Source organism: Natator depressus, chromosome 24, assembly GCF_965152275.1.
Source record: "Natator depressus isolate rNatDep1 chromosome 24, rNatDep2.hap1, whole genome shotgun sequence".
Classification (NCBI taxonomy): Eukaryota; Metazoa; Chordata; order Testudines; family Cheloniidae; genus Natator; species Natator depressus.
Window position 1 is genome coordinate 8,743,553 of NC_134257.1, and position 20,362 is coordinate 8,763,914.

Consider the following 20,362-nt stretch of genomic DNA (forward strand, 5'->3'; position numbering starts at 1 on the left):
GTCCTGATCCATGATGGGGGCTCTTAGGTGCCACCTGAATAGAGTTAGTATAAGAGTATGCTGCATCTGAATCACACCCTGTCCTAAGTGGAGGTGGGTGAGTCATGGTAAATGTTTAATCTGTCAGGAATTCTTACAGTCCAGCTCAGCTGATAAAGGGGCTCGAGAAACAGCATATCTGGACTCCGCTCCCACACGAAAAAGGGGAAGAGCAGTCCTGAGAGAAACCCAGCCCAAACGCTGTCCCAAAGGAGGGATTTTAGTGTGTACAAGATAGTACACATCAAAACGGAGGGGGGAGGAGTAGAGTGTTGTACGCAGTTACATTAAACTGAGCACTGTGCTCACCCAGCTATGGCCAAGCTAGAGCTTTATGACACAATTGCATCTTAACTCTACCCTGCAATAGCCTCTCCAGTGCTTGCTGGGTTCGCACCAGCGCTGAGTAATTCTGCAAGGAGGCTAGAACTTGGGACTCCAATCTCTCAGGGTACATCTCTGCAGCAGCTGGGAGGGGCTATTCCCAGCTCGGGCAGACATACACGCACAAGCTCTACTTGGTTTAGCACACTATGGCGGCAGCAGCATGGGTGGTGGCTCTGGCTAGCTGCCAGAGTGCTATCCCGCCCGGCCCCCTGGGTACGTATTCAGGCGGCTAGCCCGAGCCAGTGGCCACACAGCTATGTCTAGTGAGAAGAGCTAGCACATGTACACCCACCTGAGCTGGGGAATCACACCTGTCAGCTGCTGTATAGACATACCTCCAGCTGGAAGCCCTTGAAGCACTAAAGCCTAAACTGGATTTCATGCAAGCCATGCAACTGCAGGGATTAATTTGGCCCACAGAGTTAAGATAAGGAAGTAGGGACAACACAGGAAGGGCAACTGGAGGCTACTAATGGGTCTTCACACACACACACACACACACACCCCCCCAGCCTGGAGCTGTTGAATCACTGTTTTACTGATGGAAAGAGGCCAACTTCTGCTCATGGAGATAGCAACACAATAGTACCTTTGGTAACAGGTTAACCCAAAAGGGTATTTTGCAACTGGCAGAAAGAGAATGGAAAACATTTAAAAAAAAAGGGGGGGGGGGGGCTACATAAATCCTCTTAATTCAAAAAGGAAATCTAGAGGCTGAACTTCTGCAAGATGTGGGAAAATGCATCTAGGTGATCACACAGCTCAATGTTTGTAATTTAGACCTTATGGCTATTGAAGAAACAGCTGTTTCACATACAGTTAGGGCCCTACCAAATCACGGATTGTGAAATCTGGTCTCCTCTGTGAAAGCTGGCTATTGTAGAGGGGTTGTGGTACTGCTATCCTTACTTCTGCGCTGCCTTCAGAGCTGGGCGGCCAGAGAGCGGTGTCTGCTGGCCAGGCACCCAGCCCAAAAGGCAGAGCCACCGCCAGCAGTCGCACAGAAGGAAGGGTGGCATGGTATGATATTGCCACCCTTACTTCTCTGCTGCTGCTGCTGGTGGCAGAGCTGGGTTCCTAGCCAGCAGCTGCCACTCTCTGGCCACCCAGCTCTGAAGGCAGCACAGAAGTAACGGTGGCTATACCGTGATTGAAACCCCCCCTCCAGAATAGGCTTGCAACACCCCACCCTCTCTACACCCTGTGACCCTCTTTTGAATCAGGACCCCTCATGTTTACACCACCATGAAATTTAAGATTTAAATATCTAAAACTCTGAAATTCAAGTTTTTTAAAATGCTAGGACTGTGAAATTTACCAAAATGGACCATGAATTTGTCAGGGCCCTACATATGGGAAATGTTGTTTAAGATAAGTCTCAAGTCTTGGAATAGTCTAAGGAATTGGCCAGATAGACCACACCCAGAGTGACATCACCGAGATATGCCCTCCTATTTTAACTAGCACAATGGAAAGAAATGGTTACTATTTCCTCCTGTTACCTTCCACAAAGTTTTAAGCCACTTCCAGCGTGGGCCCACAAGAATTGCAATCCATTTGAAATTTGCTGTCACATGTTTAGATACAGTTGTCTACACATATCACATGAGACCTCGCCCTATTCTACACAGCCTTTTCCCAGCATATACCTGCACAGACAGAGTGTGGTGTCACAAAAGTAGCCACCCTTCATTCCAAAGGTATGAGTGATCTTAGGGCCACACAAAAAAACTGCATCACATACCGCATTTAAAATGTGCAAGGTGGAAAACACTGTAGAATCGGTGACTAGATCTTGTGGCCATTCCTTGAAGTGTGTGCTAGCCAAGAGGTCAGAACCATGAGAGAGTTTTAAACACAAAAAAGTACTTGAAATGAGTCAGCACCATGCAGCGTTCCAACGTCACACAGGATTTGCCTGCAGGTGCTGCAGACAGAATGGAATCTCAGGTATACAACCCACTTCGCAGCCATTGCACAACTTTCGGCAGTGAAAGGTAAATAATGATTAAAAGGCAAGACACGTACTCCACAGGAAGCCAAATATGTCCGTTTTCCTTCTTGGCAATAGAGAAGGTTTTCCTCATTAACCAATGCTTATTAAATGTATAGTTTTAGAGGCACTCTCTCTTCTCTTTGTTAAGAAAGAAACTATAGCCTGTTTTGGGAGAAACTAGGGCTACAGTGCCTTGTTATTTCACATTCAATGGCTATAGAGGGGACAAGAGAAATTCTACATAGCAGTTTCCCCCTGCTGCACCCCCTAGTTGTCACAAGATTAGAAGACGCATTGCATCGGCAGGCCTGGAAGTCAGGATTCTTGGGTTCTATCCCCATCAACTTGCTGGGTGGCCTTGGGCAAGTCTCTTCCTCTCTTGATGACAGGTTTCAGAGTAGCAGCCATGTTAGTCTGTATCCAGAAAAAGAAAAGGAGGACTTGTGGCACCTTAGAGACTAACAAATTTATCTGAGCATAAGCTTTCGTGAGCGACAGCTCACTTTCCACTGTATGCATCCAATGAAGTGAGCTGTCGCTCACGAAAGCTTATGCTCAAATACATTTGTTAGTCTCTAAGGTGCCACAAGTACTCCTTTTCTCTTCCTCTCTGCATCTCAGGGTAGGTTTATTCGGCAATAAAACACCTGCGCCTGGCCCATATCAGCTGACTTGGGCTGGCTGTAGGGTTATAAAATTGCAGTGTAGGCCTTGGGGCTTGGACTGAAACCCAAGTGTCAACACTGTCATTATATAGCCCCACAGCCCAGGCCAGACCAGAGTCAGCTGATACGGGCCAGGCACAGGTGTTTCATTGCAGTGTAAACACACCTTCAGTTCACCCCCACCCCCAATCTGAGAATGAGGATAACACTAACATTATAAAAATGCATTTGAGATCTGCAGGTGAGACTAGATGCAAAGAAATCTCAAAACGTGCATACGCATCTAACAACGCAGCTCTTTCATCCCACAAGCAAGGAAGAAAAAAAGAGTCCATAGTTAATGATCAACCACCAAGATAATGGAAAAGTTTCCCCTAACCTCTAGTTTCACTCCATATTCCCTACACACTGTCCCACAAGCCAACTAAATGCATTTTAATGCTTCTGATTTATTAATTGACAGTAAAAGTATCTTTGATGCCACATTCATAGATATTTAGGTCAGAAGGGACCATTATGATCATCTAGACTGACCTCCTGCACAACGCAGGCCACAGAATTTCACCCACCACTCCTGCGAAAAACCTCTCACCTATGCCTGAGCTATTGAAGTCCTCAAATTGTGGTTTAAAGACTTCAAGGAGCAGAGAATCCTCCAGCAAGTGACCCATGCCCCATGCTACAGAGGAAGGCTAAAAACCTCCAGGGCCTCTGCCAATCTGCCCTGGAGGAAAATTCCTTCCCGACCCCAAAGATTTTGATCAGCTGAACCCTGAGCATATGGGCAAGATTCACCAGCCAGACACCCAGGACCAATTCCTACCATTCCAGCGAATGCAGGAGGAGATGTCTAAGCAGCTATGCAACATTTTTCGCCGTCCAGAAAACATGCTTCTACAACTGCAGTCCCCCTCCTATAACAGGGGGCAAGCTACGATGATTTTGCTGCAAACTGTTTTATTTATGCCTACGCATAACTTATTAAGCAGGTGGAAAAAAGCCTCCGTTATTATGTTAAAGAAAAAAAATGGTTAAGAAGCTTATTGAAATGCTAACCCTTACAAGAGGGGGCAGGGACATAAAAACTCTACCAGAGGAAGCCATAATAATAGGTACACTCTTTACACCGAAAAAAAGTTTCCAATGAAGCATTGGCCATAGGTATGCTGGTATTTTGGAGTGACTTTTGAAAAGGCTTATGTGACCGTGGCCTGGTATACATGGCGGGGGGGGGGGGGGGGGAAATCGATCTTAAGTTTTGCAACTTCAGCTATGTGAATAACGTAGCCGAAGTCAACGTACTTAGATCTACTCACCGCAGTGTCCCCACTGGGGTGAGTCGACTGCTGCCACTCCCCCATCAATTCTGCCTGCGCCTCTCGCAGCGCTGGAGTACAAGAGTCGATGGGAGAGCGCTCGGGAGTCGATTTATCGTGTCTAGACTAGATGCGATAAATCGACCCCCGCTGGATCGATCGCTGCCCGCCAATCCAGCGGGTAGTATAGACATACCCTTTGAGAAGTCAGTGGGACGTGTGCTGTTTCACTTAGGGCTTGTCTACACAGGGAAGTTTTACCAGTAGAATCCACCATGTGAACACACTTATTCCAGAAGAGTGGCTTTCCCACCACCAGTTTAGGTTCAAATCCCTTCCAAATGACATAAACTGAAAGGAGACCCTCTTATTCCAGAATAAGAGTTATACCAGTATAATTTATTAAGCAATCCTTAATAGGAATTGGAAAAGTCCCTCCCCCCACAAAAGAAAATAGTGACTAAGACACTGGCAAATTACAAATCAATTGTAAAAAGGAGGTGCTAAGAAGCTACTACCATTTTAGATTATGGGTTAAATTTTCAAAAGGACCCAGGTGATTAGGAGCCCACGGGTATGTCTACATTACAGCTGTTACAGTGGCAGCTATCCCACCGTAGCATAGACACTTGCTACACCATTGGAAGGTGTTTTTCCTGTCAGCTTAGTTAATCCTCCTCTCTGAAAGGCGCAAGCTAGGTCAATGGAAGAATTCTTCTGTTGACCTTGATGCGTCTACACCAGTTGTTAGGTTGATCTTACTACAGCGCTCAGGTCACAAAATTTTTCACAGCCCTGAGTGACGTAACTAGGTCGATCTAACTTTAACCATAGACCAGGCCTAAGCCCCACCGACTTTCAGTGACACTTCAGAGCCCCAAGACCTACCTACCATTTTGAAAGGGGGTAGATTTGCTACAGAATTAAGTGACCGTGCTACTGCAGTGTAGATGTATCCTAAAGTCACTTTTAAAAATGGGACTCTGGTTCTTTTGAAAATTTTACCCTACGACAGGGTAGGCTGGGAGATTTTTTTTTTTTATTTTAATTTAAATTATAAGTTTTTTATTTTTAAAAATAAACCTGTTTAAAATGAAAACTGAATTTAATACAAAGTATATTAAGGTCTAAACTTGTTATAATCTCTTAAAATATTTAAATTAAAAAGATAAATATGCTGTTTTGTCTCTTTAAATTACAGTTACCATCCTAACGCAGCTTGACCCACATCACGAGCAAAAGTTAATTTAGTAAATATATCATTCATTATTTTCTAACACACTAACACGTACAAGAATCTGAAAATATTAAACTATATTATTGTTTATATAAATGTATCTATTTATAGCATACTCTCCTAGAGAGCAAAAAATTGTACCAAATCTAGTGTAAAGATACTATTTAGTAGTAAATCAACATTATTTTAATGGTTATATCAACCAATATTCTTTAGAAAATAACTGAAGTACAAATAGAAAAGCTGATTAAAGTTTATGAGTTAAATCAAGGTTTTCCTTGAAATCAATCTACACTGCCTTATACTAGCTGGATTTCAAGAAGCCAAATTTAGTAGTCCCCGTTTGTTCTTTTTACCCATTTTCTGCATTTCATTCAACCTGGCTAGTGAAGATTGATCCCAAAATATGGAAATAGATTGGTCACTTGCCTGATGCTGGAGTATCTGAATTGCAAGACAGAGAAAATGCAGGGTTTTTAAAACCCAAACATGATTTCCTTATTGATTTAGAACCTGATCCTACAGAGACTTGTGCATAAAGATAACCACATACATGAGAACAGTCCTGGTTTGGGCCCCTGTTCAGCAAAAGCTTTGAAGTTGGTAGGAGTCCAATGTCTTTAAAAGCTTTGCTCAAACAGGGCCTGGAGCCATAAGTAGTTAATACTCCAAATAGTCGCTCTTCAGATACTTCCTGCCTAGGTATGCACAGTTAGAAAGACTAATTCCAACATCCTAGATACGTGTGAGATGCCAGATTTAAGAAATAAATATTTAACTTAATAGTAAAATAAAACAAACTGTTACATGAATTGCATCATGTCAAAATTCCCACAGATTTCTGTTCGTGTTAACCTTCCATTTGTCAATTTCAAAACAAATCGGGCTTTTGAAAAGAGTTATTCAGATTCACACAGACCCACCAGTAAATATTTAATGGCGGACATAAATACTGGAGTAAGGAACTGCTCCTCAGAGCGTGTAATGAATCTGCACCTGGCTGTTTTTCCAGTACAGTGCCAAGGTATTTTAGAATACTAATGTGCATGTCGCTGGTTTGGTGTTTGGGGATTTGGCCTTTCTGAAAGTTAACCCCTTCGTTTTAAAACAAATGCAAAAGAGTGAGGGAAAGTAGTCAGACCTAGAATAATCTTTAAAATTATATCAGGAAATTCAATCCCCTCCTCCCCCCCAAAAAATGATGTTCCATAATGCACTTCTTTTTATTATTTCAAGCACTTTTGTTTGGAGTTAGAAAGTCACCTGAAGAGCCTGCAACCCAAAACAAACATGACAGCATTTGTGCTAATGCAAAAAGAAAAGGAGTACTTGTGGCACCTTAGAGACTAATCAATTTATTTGAGCATAAGCTTTCGTGAGCTACAGCTCACTTCATCGGATACATACTGTGGAAAGTATGGAAGATCTTTTTATACACACAAAGCATGAAAAAATGGATGTTTACCACTACAAAAGGTTTTCTCTCCCCCCACACCCCACTCTCCTGCTGGTACTAGCTTATCTAAAGTGATCACTCTCCTTACAATGTGTATGATAATCAAGTTGGGCCATTTCCAGTGTAAGATAAGCTAGTACCAGCAGGAGAGTGGGGTGGGGGGAGAGAAAACCTTTTGTAGTGGTAAACACCCATTTTTTCATGCTTTGTGTGTATAAAAAGATCTTCTATACTTTCCACAGTATGCAGCCGATGAAGTGAGCTGTAGCTCACGAAAGCTTATGTTCAAATAAATTGGTTAGTCTCTAAGGTGCCACAAGTACTCCTTTTCTTTTTGCGAATACAGACTAACACGGCTGTTACTCTGAAACCTGTGCTAATGCAGAGGTTTTCAACCTGTAGTCCACAGACTACATCTCCATTTGAAAATGTTTAGGGGTCCACAAACGAAAAAAGGTTGAAAACCATTGTGTTAGTGCATGAATATCAGAGACTGAAACTAACACCTGTCCTGGATCATTACTGTTCAGACTAAAACATGATGAAAAGCAAAACCAAATCAGCTGTTTTTCTCATAACACTTTATTAAATTCTTCCAGTTAGTAGTCTAAGGACTTTTAAAAAAATCACACATGGTATGTGTGGGGGATTTTTTAAAAAACATGTAGGAATATCTAAGGAAGACAGATCGCTCCTAAATCTGAAAATTGTACCCATGATCTAAGATCCCCATTGACTTTCAGCAACATTAGGGGCCCAAGTCACTTAAGTGGTTCTGAAAATTTCAACCTATACCAGCAACATGACACATACCTTGACAGCATTTTGAATGTTTTACTTGTATATTGTTTGCCTGTTTGCATATTGAGGGTCACGGTGAGCAGCACTGTAATCCATGAAAAGCCCTACAGATGTCAATGGGCTACTCAACACACGAGAATGGCCATACTGGGTCAGACCAATGGTCCATCTAGCCCAGCATCCTCTCTTCCAACAGTGGCCAATGCCACGTGCTTCAGAGGAAATGGACAGAACAGAGCAATTATAAAGTGATCCATCCCTTGGCGTCCCGGTCCCAGCATTTGGCCATCAGAGGCTTAGGGATACCAAGAGCATGGGGTTGCATCCCTGACCAACTTGGCTAATAGCCATTGATGGACCCATCCTCAATTAATTTAGCTAATGCTTTTTTAAACCCATTTATACTTTTGGCCTTCACAACGCCCCCTGGCAACAAGTTCCACAGGTTGGCCATGTGCTGGGTGAAGAAATACTTCCTTTTGTTTGTTATGCAGCCTATTAATTTCATTGTGTGACCCCGGTTCTTGAGTTATGTAAAGGGGTAACTAACACTTCCTTATTCACTTTCTCCACATTATTCATGATTTTAATAAACCTGTATCATATCTTTCCCCAATTCTAATATATCTTTTTTGAGATGGGGAGACCAGAACCACACACAATATTCAAGGTGTGGGCATACCATGGCATTATGATATTTTCTGTCTTATTATCCATCCCTTTCCTAATGGTTCCTAACATTCTGTTAGCCTTTTTGACTGCTGTCACACATTGAACAGATGTTTTCAGAGAACTATCCACAATGACTCCCAAGATCTTTCTTGAGTGGCAACAGCTAATGTATAGCTGAGATTATGTTTTCCAGTGTGCATTACTTTGCAATTATCAAGCAAACATTTCAGCACCAGGTCATCGGATTATAAGCCCTTTGGCACAATGACTCAGAACCCTATTCTCCAATGCCCTGCACTTTTTAATCATTCACACCACAGCAAAATACACATATAAATACTACCCTTTATAGCATTTGTAATTCACTTGGCAGTGTGCAGGGCAGTAGAGAATAAATCTCTCCCTCTTCTTATGTTTGTACAGCTCCTAGCACCCAAAATGTGCTACCACAATAGGAAGCAACTACACTGCAATATATTAAGATTAAGGGGAAAGTAACCAATACACAGACCAGTTAGTTTTTTCAATCAATCAATCAAGGCCTTGAGGCCCAAGAGAGATCCTGCAAGTAACTCTTAGCCCCATAATTATCATGTGTTCTCCTAAGTGACAAAGAATTGTCAACAGGAATAGCCACACGAGCAGCACTTTAATCTACTAGAACTCTTTAAACAGAAACAGAGCCTATTCAAAACCAGACCAACTGGTTGGAGGGGAGGGAGTGAAATGAAGAAAAAGAAATCTCCACAACCAACCTGTTAATGTATTCTAAAACGAAGGTTGCTACAGTAGGCTAAAGATAAAGAGTTATTATTGAAGACAGATGCCAGGGCCAATTTAAAAGCATTATGTAAAAAGGGAAGAAGCGAAGGGAGATGCCCGCTTTGAAATAGCTGCCCAAGCATGAAGCACAGCCTAACCAACTTTCAACACTGCACATTACTCCGGATCAGTCAGTTTGATGTCTGACTTCAGTAGCCAAACAAGAATGACAACAACCAGCAGCACATTCTCCTTCCTTGGAGCTGGAAGCAGGAGCGGAAGGGATATTTGAACTGTGGAAACAAACCCGGCAAGTTACTAGGGAATGAAGGACACAGCAGGATTCCATCTCTGGGGGAGCGGGGAAAGAAAACCAAGTGCACTGTCCACAGAGAGAATGGACTGAATTAAAATAAAAAAAATACACCATTGGCTTGGGTAAGAGTTAAAGGCACTTAGCATCTTGCAGGATTGGATCCCAGTCCTCTCTCTTTCCGTCTCTCTGCCTCCCGGGTCAGGAAATAATATTGTGGTATTGGATTATGACAATTCCTAGCTCTTATATAGCTCTTGTTGTCAGTGGATCTCAAAAGTGCTTTACAAAGGAGATCAGCAACATTATCTCCACTTTACAGAAAGGAGTATCGAGGCACAGGGACAGGAAGTGACTTGCCCAAGGTCACCCAGCAAACCAGTGGCAGAGCCAAGAATTGAAACGCCGTCTCCTGAGTGACAGTGCAATGAACTACCCACTAAGCCACACTGCCTTCCATGATGCATCACATAATCCCACTCTCAGCCTCTAGATACCAGCAAATGTGATAGGAGACTAGGGAGTAGTTTTTCTTTTAAAGAGAAACACATTTTAAATATGTTAGTATTATTGTTTTATGATGGTAAAACTTCAAAGTCCCAACAGAGATCAGAACCCCCCTGTGCTAAGTGTGATGTAGCTCTATAATTAGAGACACTCCCCTCCCGCAAGGAGTTCACAATCAAGATAGAGGAAGGGTTATTATCCCTAGGAGGGTCCTATGCACAAGACTAAGCAACTTGCCCAGCATCACATAGGAAGTCAGTGGCTCAGCACGAACTAAACCCAAATGTCTCGAGTCCTACCCACTACCTTCATCACTAAGCCATCCATCCCCTCTTCTCTTAGAGGTGAAAAATTCCCTAACAACTCATGCCATCAACCGGGGTTTGTGGCAGTAATAAAACCCTTGACAGGAGCACTGTTTTATTACATAAGCAAGAGCCCTGTATTCCTAATTATTGTGTATAAACAAACAGATCCCATGCTGAAGGGTGCAGTCTAATTAGACAGAACAGGAGTACATGATGGAATATTTCATCCTTCAGCACAGTTTCTTAACTGAAGGTCCTTGACAGAAATGGAACACAATAAAGTAAAAGAATACAAGATTTTAAGCCTGAGCAATCTATAAATCACGGTTTGGAAACACACTTGGGAGCAGATAGCCATTCCACAGAAACAATCATTCTGCAAAGACACCTGTCTCTTTTGGTTTGTGAATGGATTGTATTTTTAAAGTGCCCTGTCAGGACATCTTTTTACACAGCTACAAAATAAATGCCACAAGATGTAGTATGAGAACAATACAGGCATGGCACTGATAGCTGAACCTAATGTATTAACACAATGGGAAGGAATTGTCTTTTAAGAAGCCTCAAGCCTATAAAGATTAAAAGAATTCCAGCATAGTATTCACGTTGTAATCAGCTGCTGAGTGTAAATAAATAAATAAATAAATAATCAATCTAGGGCTCAGATTTTTCTTCTGATTGAAGAAAAAAAACAAAAAACAAACTTACTGGTAAAAATACCATCCTTCAGAATGAATGTTAAAGAAGGGCAGGGCAGAGCAGTGTAAGAAACTGCACATTAAATTTTAAAGATGCTGCATTACACAAATTCTGCAACCAGAGGTGAAACCCAAATTATAGCACTTTAAGATAGTAAGGCAAACTGACAATCAAAATTCACAAAATTTGCTGGGTCCAAGACACTTTTTCAAATCAAGGCTTCCCCTGAAGACATTTATCCCCTCCTTCCCTGCAATTTGAGACCTCACCAGGAGTCTTCACATAAAACAAGACAATGACTCATGTCAAGTTAGGATTATCTCAGCATTTAGTACAGTCAAGGGTTTGGTTTTGGTTTTGGGGGGGTGGGGGGGAGAAGAAAAGATGAAGCAGAAAGATTAAACTGGACAACTCCAACCATTCACTTGTCATGCAGTTACACACAGCTTCTATGTTTAGGCCAGTGGCACTTAGCTCTTAGAGGGAAACTCACTTTGTGAGAACTGAGCTACTAAACACAAACATTTACAATACAATGACTAGTGCAAAAAGTTCATTGCCAACTCCTAATTAATTACAATCACCCTCCATTAGAGCAGCTAAAACAGAAGTTCTCATTTGCTTTACATGGCAACTGCCATAAATACAGAATTCTTCTGTCCAGTGAGGTATATCAGGCTGAGACATTAAGGGTTTGTTTACACAACAGTTTTCACAAAGCCTAATCTTGTTCCTTCATCTTCAGTGAAAAGTTTGTTTGGATGTGAAGTATTTCCATCACACACACCATAAGAGACTGGTGAGGGGCGCTCAGAAACAGCAGCATTGTTCTGAATGCATGGGAACCAGAGAGTGAAACTGAGTAGTGAGTTTCAATGTTTGCTGGAGTTTCGATCAGCTTGGGGAGGGGAGAGGAGGGATGCAGCCTGAACACTAGCAAACTGCACGTGCAATTCTAAGAACCCTTTGGATTATAATCATTTCAGGTATTGTCAGCGACAAAGGGAAAGGATTCTTGTGCGTTCTTACTGTGTCCCTCTACAGAGGGAACGCAACAGTGTCCAGGTCAGCGTCACAAGAGATTATATTCAATTCAGCATGAGAAGATACACACAGGTCTACAAGTAGGGGGCCACAGACCATTTGCTCATCACCGCTTGGAGAACGGTACTACCCACAATTAAGCTGGGATTTAAACTCAGCTACTAGTAACTGGTTAGATTACATTTTTCTACTGGGCATGGGGCTATTTGTTTGCTTTAGGTCATGGTGATTTAATGCTGCTCATATCTTTCATCCTGACAAACCTGGAGTCCGAAGTCCCCGTTTAGCCACCGATCAGGGCCAAGCTGTGTGGAAGTAGCCTGGGCTTCAGCCAGAATCCCTGCCAATGGGCCTCACCAGGAGACAGACCCTCGTGGGGGCCCTCAAGTTCAGTCTCCATGTCTCATGCAGCCTCTCTGCTGAGGCTACTAACACAGCAGCCTGTTGTGGCCATCCAGGATGGCAACTTTGCTAAGCACCTGGCCGCTAGGAACTGGACGGAAAGCCTGTCACACAAGGGCCACTGAATGGCCATGGCTTCTAGTCACTTCCAGCCTGGGCTGGATTTGAGCAGGGGTCCTGGGGGCGAAGGGCTCCAGATACCTCCCACTCCCCCAAGCCAGTCAATTCCCCCCCCCCACGCCCCCAATCTCCAGCTGCTGTCACAAGCCTTGTAACACATCTGTGGTGTTATACACACTCTCTCCAGCGGGACTTTATCTGGGTGGGAAAACCTCAGTGGATGATGATGCTTCTCGGGGAATAATGGGGAGAAGCTGGGGCTTGGGAAGGGTGAAGCGGGTGTCTCTTCCTAGGAAGAGTAACTAGAACAGGGACACAACAAGAGGGAGCCCTATATGAGGAGGGAGGACACACCAGGGGAAGGGGGGGGTGTCTTATGGGGCAGGGGAAGGTGCGTGTGTTGGGGGAGGGAGGTAAGCACATGCACATCACGGAGAATTAGGGGTTTCCCACCAAAGGATGAAGGGCTGTTATAGGGGCAGATGCTATAGGAGAGAGCTCCCAATAGGAGAAGTCACTATAGAGGGAGCATGGGTCCCCAGGGGACGAGTCCTTATACAGGCAGCCACCACAGAGGGAGCTCCCTATAGGGGCAGTCGTTATGGGGGCGGGTGCTATATGGGGAGAGCACATCCCGAAGAGAAGAGAATCCCTGTACAGGGAAGCCCTATGGGACACGGGGTCACTATAGGGGACCAGCAGGTCCCCAGGAGGCAGGGAGGCCCCTTGGGCAGGCAAGCGCCTATAGGAGCAGCAGCTATAGGGGAAGGCAGCCCCCCGCTAGGGGCAGGGCGGGTCCCAGGGGGCAGAGTCCCGATAGAAACCATAGCTGCGGAGGAAGGCAACGCCCCACAGGGGCAGGGGGCCCCGCACTCACCGTGCCCAGGCCGCTCCCCGCCGCGAGCGCTCCTCACCTCCGCGCCCCACCGCAACCTGTTACCTTCGCCCAGGCCCCGCCCCCGGCCCCTGCCATTGGCCCGGGCTCCGGCCAGACCCGCCCCCCTCCCCTCCGCGGTGAGACAGCCACGCCCCCACCGCGCGCCACCCCGCCCCCGTTGGCCCGCGGCCAGCCCGGGGGGGGCCCCCCTGGGGACAGGAGGGGTCATGTGACTCCCCCAGGAGGGAGGGGGCGCGCCGCCATCTTGGCGAGGGTGGGGTTCGAAGGACGCGTTAACAACAAGCCCCGCCCCGCGCAGCCCCCCCCCACCTCACGGGGCTCCTCCCGAGCTAGCGCCCCTCTGGCTTGAGCAGCCTCCCCCCCGACCTGGGCAGCCCCCCCCGCCCCCTCAGTGTCCCCCCCACCCTGATCAGCCTCCCCACCCCCTGCACGTCCCCCAGTGCCCCCCTCAGGCTTGAGCAGCTGCCCCTACCCCCTGTGTTCCCGCCTGCCTCTACACTCCCCCCCAGTATCCCCTGGCCTGGGCAGTTCCCCTTACTCTGTTCTTCCCCCAGTGACCCCCTCAGGCTTGGGCAGCTGCCCCACCCTTCACAGTGCTCCCTTCAGTTTGGGTGGCTTTCCCATCCCCCCTCTTCTCCCTCCCCACTGCCCCCCGGTTTGGGTAGCCCCCTCTCATGCCCCAGTTCTTACCCAATGCCCCTCCTAGCCTGGACAGCTCCCCTACCCCTCTCTACTCCTGAATGCCCCCTCCCAGGCCTAGGACTGGATCCACCCCCTAGAGCCCTCCACCAGATAGGCCTAGGCAGAGCAGCTCCCCACCCTGCCCCATGTCTTCCTCCACTTCAGATCTGTGCCTAGGCACTTCCCTGCACCCCTCTCTCCGACGTTCCCTATAGAGGCTTGGGCAATTTCCCCCTGTATCTCTTCTATTCCTGGAGATGGGAAGGTTCCTCCCATCTCCCTGAACCACTCTCCCCAGTGTCCCCCAGACAGGCCTGGGGAAGAGCAGCTATCCTAATGCCCCCTCCTCAGTGTCCTTCCCACCAACTCCACCCCCAACATTCCTAACACAGGCCCTGGGCATCCCTGCATCTCTTCTCATGTCTGTCTCTTGCCGCCTTTCACTTTCCCTTTCTGTCTCTCTTTCTTCTGCTGCCCATCTCCCTCCACAGTTCGATGGGAGCAATTTGTGGGCTTCTTCATCTCCAAGGTAGTGAAGTAATGGTCTCAAGTTGCAGTGGGGGAGGTTTAGGTTGGATATTAGGAAAAAAATTTTCACTAGGAGGGTGGTGAAATACTGGAATGTGTTACCTAGGGAGGTGGTAGAATCTCCTTCCTTTGACAGGTTTCAGAACAACAGCCGTGTTAGTCCGTATCCACAAAAAGAACAGGAGTGCTCGTGGCACCGAAAGGTCAGGCTTGACAAAGCCCTGGCTGGGATAATTTAGTTGGGGATTGGTCCTGCTTTGAGCAGGAGGTTGGACTAGATGACCTCCTGAGGTCCCTTCCAACCCTGATATTCTATGTTTCTAAGGTGCCCAAGGCACTGTTAAAAGAAAAGGAGTACTAGTGGCACCTTAGAGACTAACCAATTTATTTGAGCATAAGCTTTTGTGAGCTACAGTTTACTTCAAGGCACTGTTGGTGCTGTGCAAAATATAATACTCCTTTCTCACTGTGACATAAGGCAGCCGGACTAAATCAATCTCTCCCCTCTGATTTCTTAGCTTGCTGTACTGCCTTTCAGCTCCATGAGCCTCATGACTTTATCTGCACAGTACCCCTGAAATGCAGATTCCCCCCATCCCAGGAAGTGGGTACAGTGCTCCACATAACAATGAGGCAAGGGGAAGTTTTTATTGCGGGTCACTTCTGTACTCTTATAGCACTTTTCCCTCATTCCCTCCCACTTGTTTCTCTTCTTTCTCTGCCAGGACTCATGTGGTATAAGTATGTCAGATATAAGTACTGAAGATCAGGGATAACTGGGTGAAATCTCCTGGCCTGTGTTATACAGGAGGTCAGATGAGATAGAATGGGCCTTTCTGGCCTTAGAATCTATGGGGGGGGTCTACATTACAAATTTATATCAGTGCAACTGCAGCACAGCTGGTGAAAATGCTTTAAACCAGTGGTTCTTAACCTGTACTGCAGCCTGCACCGCTTTGGTTCTCAAAATATGTTCTTGCACCTCTTATCAAAAATCGTTGAAGTAGGTCAGTTCTTTAAACCTAGATATATTTGTATATTACAGTAATCGTTAATATATAATGTTAATACATACTAAATATATAATGTTAATAAATAGGTTTGATGAAACAAAGTAGTTGTACTTACGTGCTGGGGCTTAATTTGTATTTTCGATGATTTACCTTCTAAAAAAATCTGGCCCTTTCTGGGGGTGCGAGACATGCATCTCGCACCCCCAGTTAAGAACCACTGCTTTAAACCAATAGCAGAGAGCGTTCCCGTTGGCTTAATAACCCCACCTCCACGAGAGGCGGTTGCTAAGTTGGCAGGAGAAGCTGTCCCGCCAACATAGTGCTGTCTACACTGGGGGTTAAGGTCGGTATAACTATGTCGCTTAGGGGTGTGGGTTTTTCATACTCCTGCGCAGCATAGTTATATGGAAGTATTAGTATAGACCAAGCCTAATGAATCTAAGGCCATGCCTATGCTTACAACCTTACAGCTGTACTGACACAGCTGTGCCGCTGTAAGATCACTCATGTAGTCGTGTTATGCGGGTGGGAGAGAGCTCTCCCTTCGACATAGTTAAACCAGCTTGATGAGCTGTGCACACCAGCGCTTATGCTGGCAAAATTTATGTTGCTCAGGGGCGTGGGTTTTGTGCTAGTGTAGACATGGCCTAAGATAAATCCAACACCTTCTCACCACCACTGTGGTGACCCGAAGGGTTGCTCTTTAGTTTGGGTTTGTACCTGCATGCAGTATTTTGAACTCTTGCGATTTTTATGACAAGTTGCACTGTATTTGGAGTTTCTTAAAGCCCCAGTTCCTGGCAACCTGCAATTAGGTGAGGCTCTCCACCTTTTTTTTTTTTTTAAATTAAACACACACACGTCAAAGGCTAATTTCTAACCCTCAACATTACATGTAAAAGCTTGGAAACATGACCTGAGCGTGACTCTAAATGCTCCAAAAACAGAAGGCAACTTGTAAAAAAACAACAAAAAAAAAAAAACCACACTATTTTAAAAAATCTCCTGATTTAAGCAAATGTGATTTGTTTTGTTTTTATAGCCTGATTCGTGATTTGTAAACATTTGGCCATGCTGCATGCATCTAAGCAGCATCAAGGACACTGGCGCAGTGTTCATTGCCCACTGCGCTGACCATTCTCCCACCAAAGGGCTGAGGCTCCCACCCCGCCCTATTTAAGGTAAGAAATAATGCCATGGATCTCAAGATCTCAAAGTGCTTTGCACACATTCATTTACAGTATTGCTAATTCAGTAATGATAATCCCTAGCTTTTATATAGCGCTTTTGGTCAGTAGATCTCAAAGCGTTTTAGTCAGCACTTATACAAAAGGTGAGTCATTTACCCTCACACTAAGTTAGAAGAAGGAAACAGGTGCAGAGAGATAAAATGACTTGCCCTAGGTCTTGCTGTGAGTCCACGGATAGAATCCAGGTTTCCTGACTTCAATTTTTCTAATCTGACTTCTAAACCAAATACTTTGTAGACTGGTAAATAATGTGCCTTTGCCACTTAAAACACAAACTCTTTGTAAGCTGTCAGTCAAAAAATTATGTCAAGCAATAGTGCATATCCCCTGCGGGATCTAAGTTTCCTAATTATGCAAAAGGTGTGTCTATCAAAAGAGGGTAAAGTCAAGTATCACAGAGAGAGGGGTTAGTCATGTTGCTGGAAGTGCTACTGCCATGATGTGCATGTTGTAAGAATATAGAATAGATCAGTTCCTGATGTAAAGGATTAAGAGTAGCTCCGTAACGTTCATCAGGAGGAAAAATTACCCCCAACAAGTCACAGTGATTGAAAACTTCAGCCTAATGCAAACTGAAACAAACCCTGAGGATAGGGCTAGGAGTGCCCCCAGTTCCCAGATAAGATGCGTGCTCAGCACCCTCACAGCATCGGGCCTAAGAGTACTTTGCCTATCTTGTGAATTCTTTCTAAGTGAGGTTTCTTGAGTATTACTGATGGGGGAGTGAGGCTCAGAGAAGTGAAGTGACTTGCTTAAGATCAGCCAGTTTGAGGCCCCCGTCCTCTCTAACTACAAGACCAAACTCCTCCTCTGAGTTGGAGATAAAAGCAGGAGTCTTCTGCTTAACTTCTAGCCTGCATAATGGATGTGGCACAAAGTTTACAAATCATAGAACGAGACTGTTATATAATGGACTTCTTTTATCCTTTTCTCAGACTGTGGGCACTGAGTCCACTATTGCATCAGCAGATCCTGGTAGACAGTTTGATTTAAAAAAAATCTAAGTTCTGTTTACTAAGGCCGGGTATGTCTACACTTAAAACACTAAGGTGGCACGGCTGCAGCTGTGCTTGTGTACCGCTTCAGTGTAGACCCTCAATACAGGGATGGGAGGGGTTTCCCCAATCCCTGTAGTTAATCCACCTCCCTGAGAGGCAGTAGCTAAATCGATGGAAGAATTCTTCTGTCAGCCTAGCGCTGTCTATACCAGGGGCTGTGTTCTACAAAAGCGTATAGCAATCAATTCACTCTCGGGAACAGGCTTCTAAAGCATTGTGTTGTACAATTTTGCGGCCCAAGATCCGAACATGGATGCAACAGGGAAGCAACTCCAAAGCAGACGTGTTACTGCCCTTCATTGTCAAAGTGGTTCCTCAAAGCCTCTCTCATGTTAATAGCAGCCCTCTGGGCACCTCTGACAACCCAAGCATCTGGCTGTTCAAACTGTGCAGCCAAGCACTCTGCCTCAGTGCTCCACACATGAGCAAACATTTCACCCTTAGATTCACACAGATTATGCAAAGTGCAGCGCACGGCTATGACCATGGAAATATTATCCTCAATAAGGTCTAAACTGCAATTTCCAGTGAGCTTTCAAACGGCCAAAGGCACATTCAACTACCATGCGGCACCTGCTCAGCCTGTTAAAACGCTCCTTGCTGCTGTCCAGGTGCCCTGTGTAAGGTTTCATGAGCCAGGGCTGTAAGGGGTAAGCCAGGTCTCCCAGGATTACTATGGGCATTTCCACATCCCCCACTGTGAACTCGTGGTCTGGAAAAAAAAGTCCCCGCCTGCAGCTTTCTGTATAGGCCACTGTTCTGAAGATGCGTGCGTCATACACCGTTCCAGACCAGCCTGCATTGATGTCCATGAAACGCCCCTGGTGATCCACAAGCACCTGCAACACCCTGGAGAAGTATCCCTTCGTATTGATGTATTCAGAGGCAAGGTAATCTGGTGCTAAAATTGGGATGTGTGTGCCATCAATCACCCCACCAGTTAGAGAAACCCATCTGTGCAAAGCCATCCGCTTTGTCATGCACATTTCCCAGAGTCACAGTCCTATGCAGCAGGATGCGCTTTATTGCCCTGCACACTTGGAGTGATACAGCCCCATCAGTGGACTTTCCTACTCCAAACCGATTTGCAACTGACTGGTAGCAGTTTGGATTTGCCAGCTTCCACACAGCGATTGGAACATGCTTCTCTACCGGAAGGGCAGCTCTCAATTTGGTGTCCTTGCGCCACAGGTCGGGGGACCGCTCAGCGCATAGCTCCATGAAGGTTGCGTTACGCATCCTAAAGTTCTGTACCCACTGGTCCTCTTCCCACACCTGCACGACAATGCAATCCCACCAATCAGTGCTTGTTTCCCTAGCCCAAAAGCGACGGTCTACCGTATGCAGCTGCTCTGTGAATCCACAAAGCACTGATACGTTGCTGCTGTCCATATCACACTCGGGTGCCTGCGATTCATCCTCTGCTAACTTAACGAATAACTGTGAGTAACTGTGCTGCCATGCACGATGTCCTCAGACAGCTAACAGCACATAGGAGAGAAGTGCGGGATCCATCCTCTCTCACTGCAGATGCTGGCATGCACGACAACAGAACGACAGTTGGAAAAACAGCGCGAAAGGAAGCCAGAGACCTTTGGAGGGGTGGGACATAAAGCGGTGCATGACGTACATTTTTGCACATCCCAGAATGCGCCACACTCCATTTCCGCATTCCCACAACACCTAGCGACGGATGGTGTTGCCAGGCACTGTGGGATACATACCCACAAGCCATTGCTCTCGCTGTCAACAAAGGTGCCCCAAATGTGGACACGATCTGTCGACAGAGGGAGCAAATGTAGACACACTTTAGCGACTTTGCTTTTGTATTTCCTTGGCGACATTAGTTTCATCAAAAAAACTTGCAAGTGTAGACAAGCCCCAAGAGAGAGATCTGGAAGCAGAAGGGTGAGTTTTTAATTGAATGTTTGGCTACAGTATCCCATGTAATCTGCAGACAAAAGGTGGATAAACAAATGCAAATAGCTACGGAAGGTGTGTCAGATAGAAAGCATCTGCCACTTTAGATGACTGATGGGCCACACCTGCCCCTAAAAAACACAGGTTCTGGTTCTAAAGGTCGTCTCTCACCAACACAAGTTGGTCCAATAAAAGATATTAGCTCACACACATTGTCTCTCTAATATCCTGGGACTAACATGGCTACAGCTATGCTGCATACAGGTTCATTCAGGCAAACAGTAGGTAGT

At 45.5% G+C, this 20,362-nt stretch overlaps 1 protein-coding gene across 2 annotated transcripts in view; it reads right to left on the minus strand.

Moving 5' to 3' along the window:
* The window catches only part of CGN (cingulin), a 61,473-nt gene extending 47,801 nt beyond the window's left edge, over nt 1-13,672 (minus strand). For both annotated transcript variants that reach the window (XM_074938438.1, XM_074938437.1), the window contains exon 1: nt 13,602-13,672. The gene's annotated coding sequence lies outside the window, so the exon portion shown is untranslated. The remainder of the gene's footprint in view (nt 1-13,601) is intronic.
* Nucleotides 13,673-20,362: the final 6,690 nt, after the last annotated feature.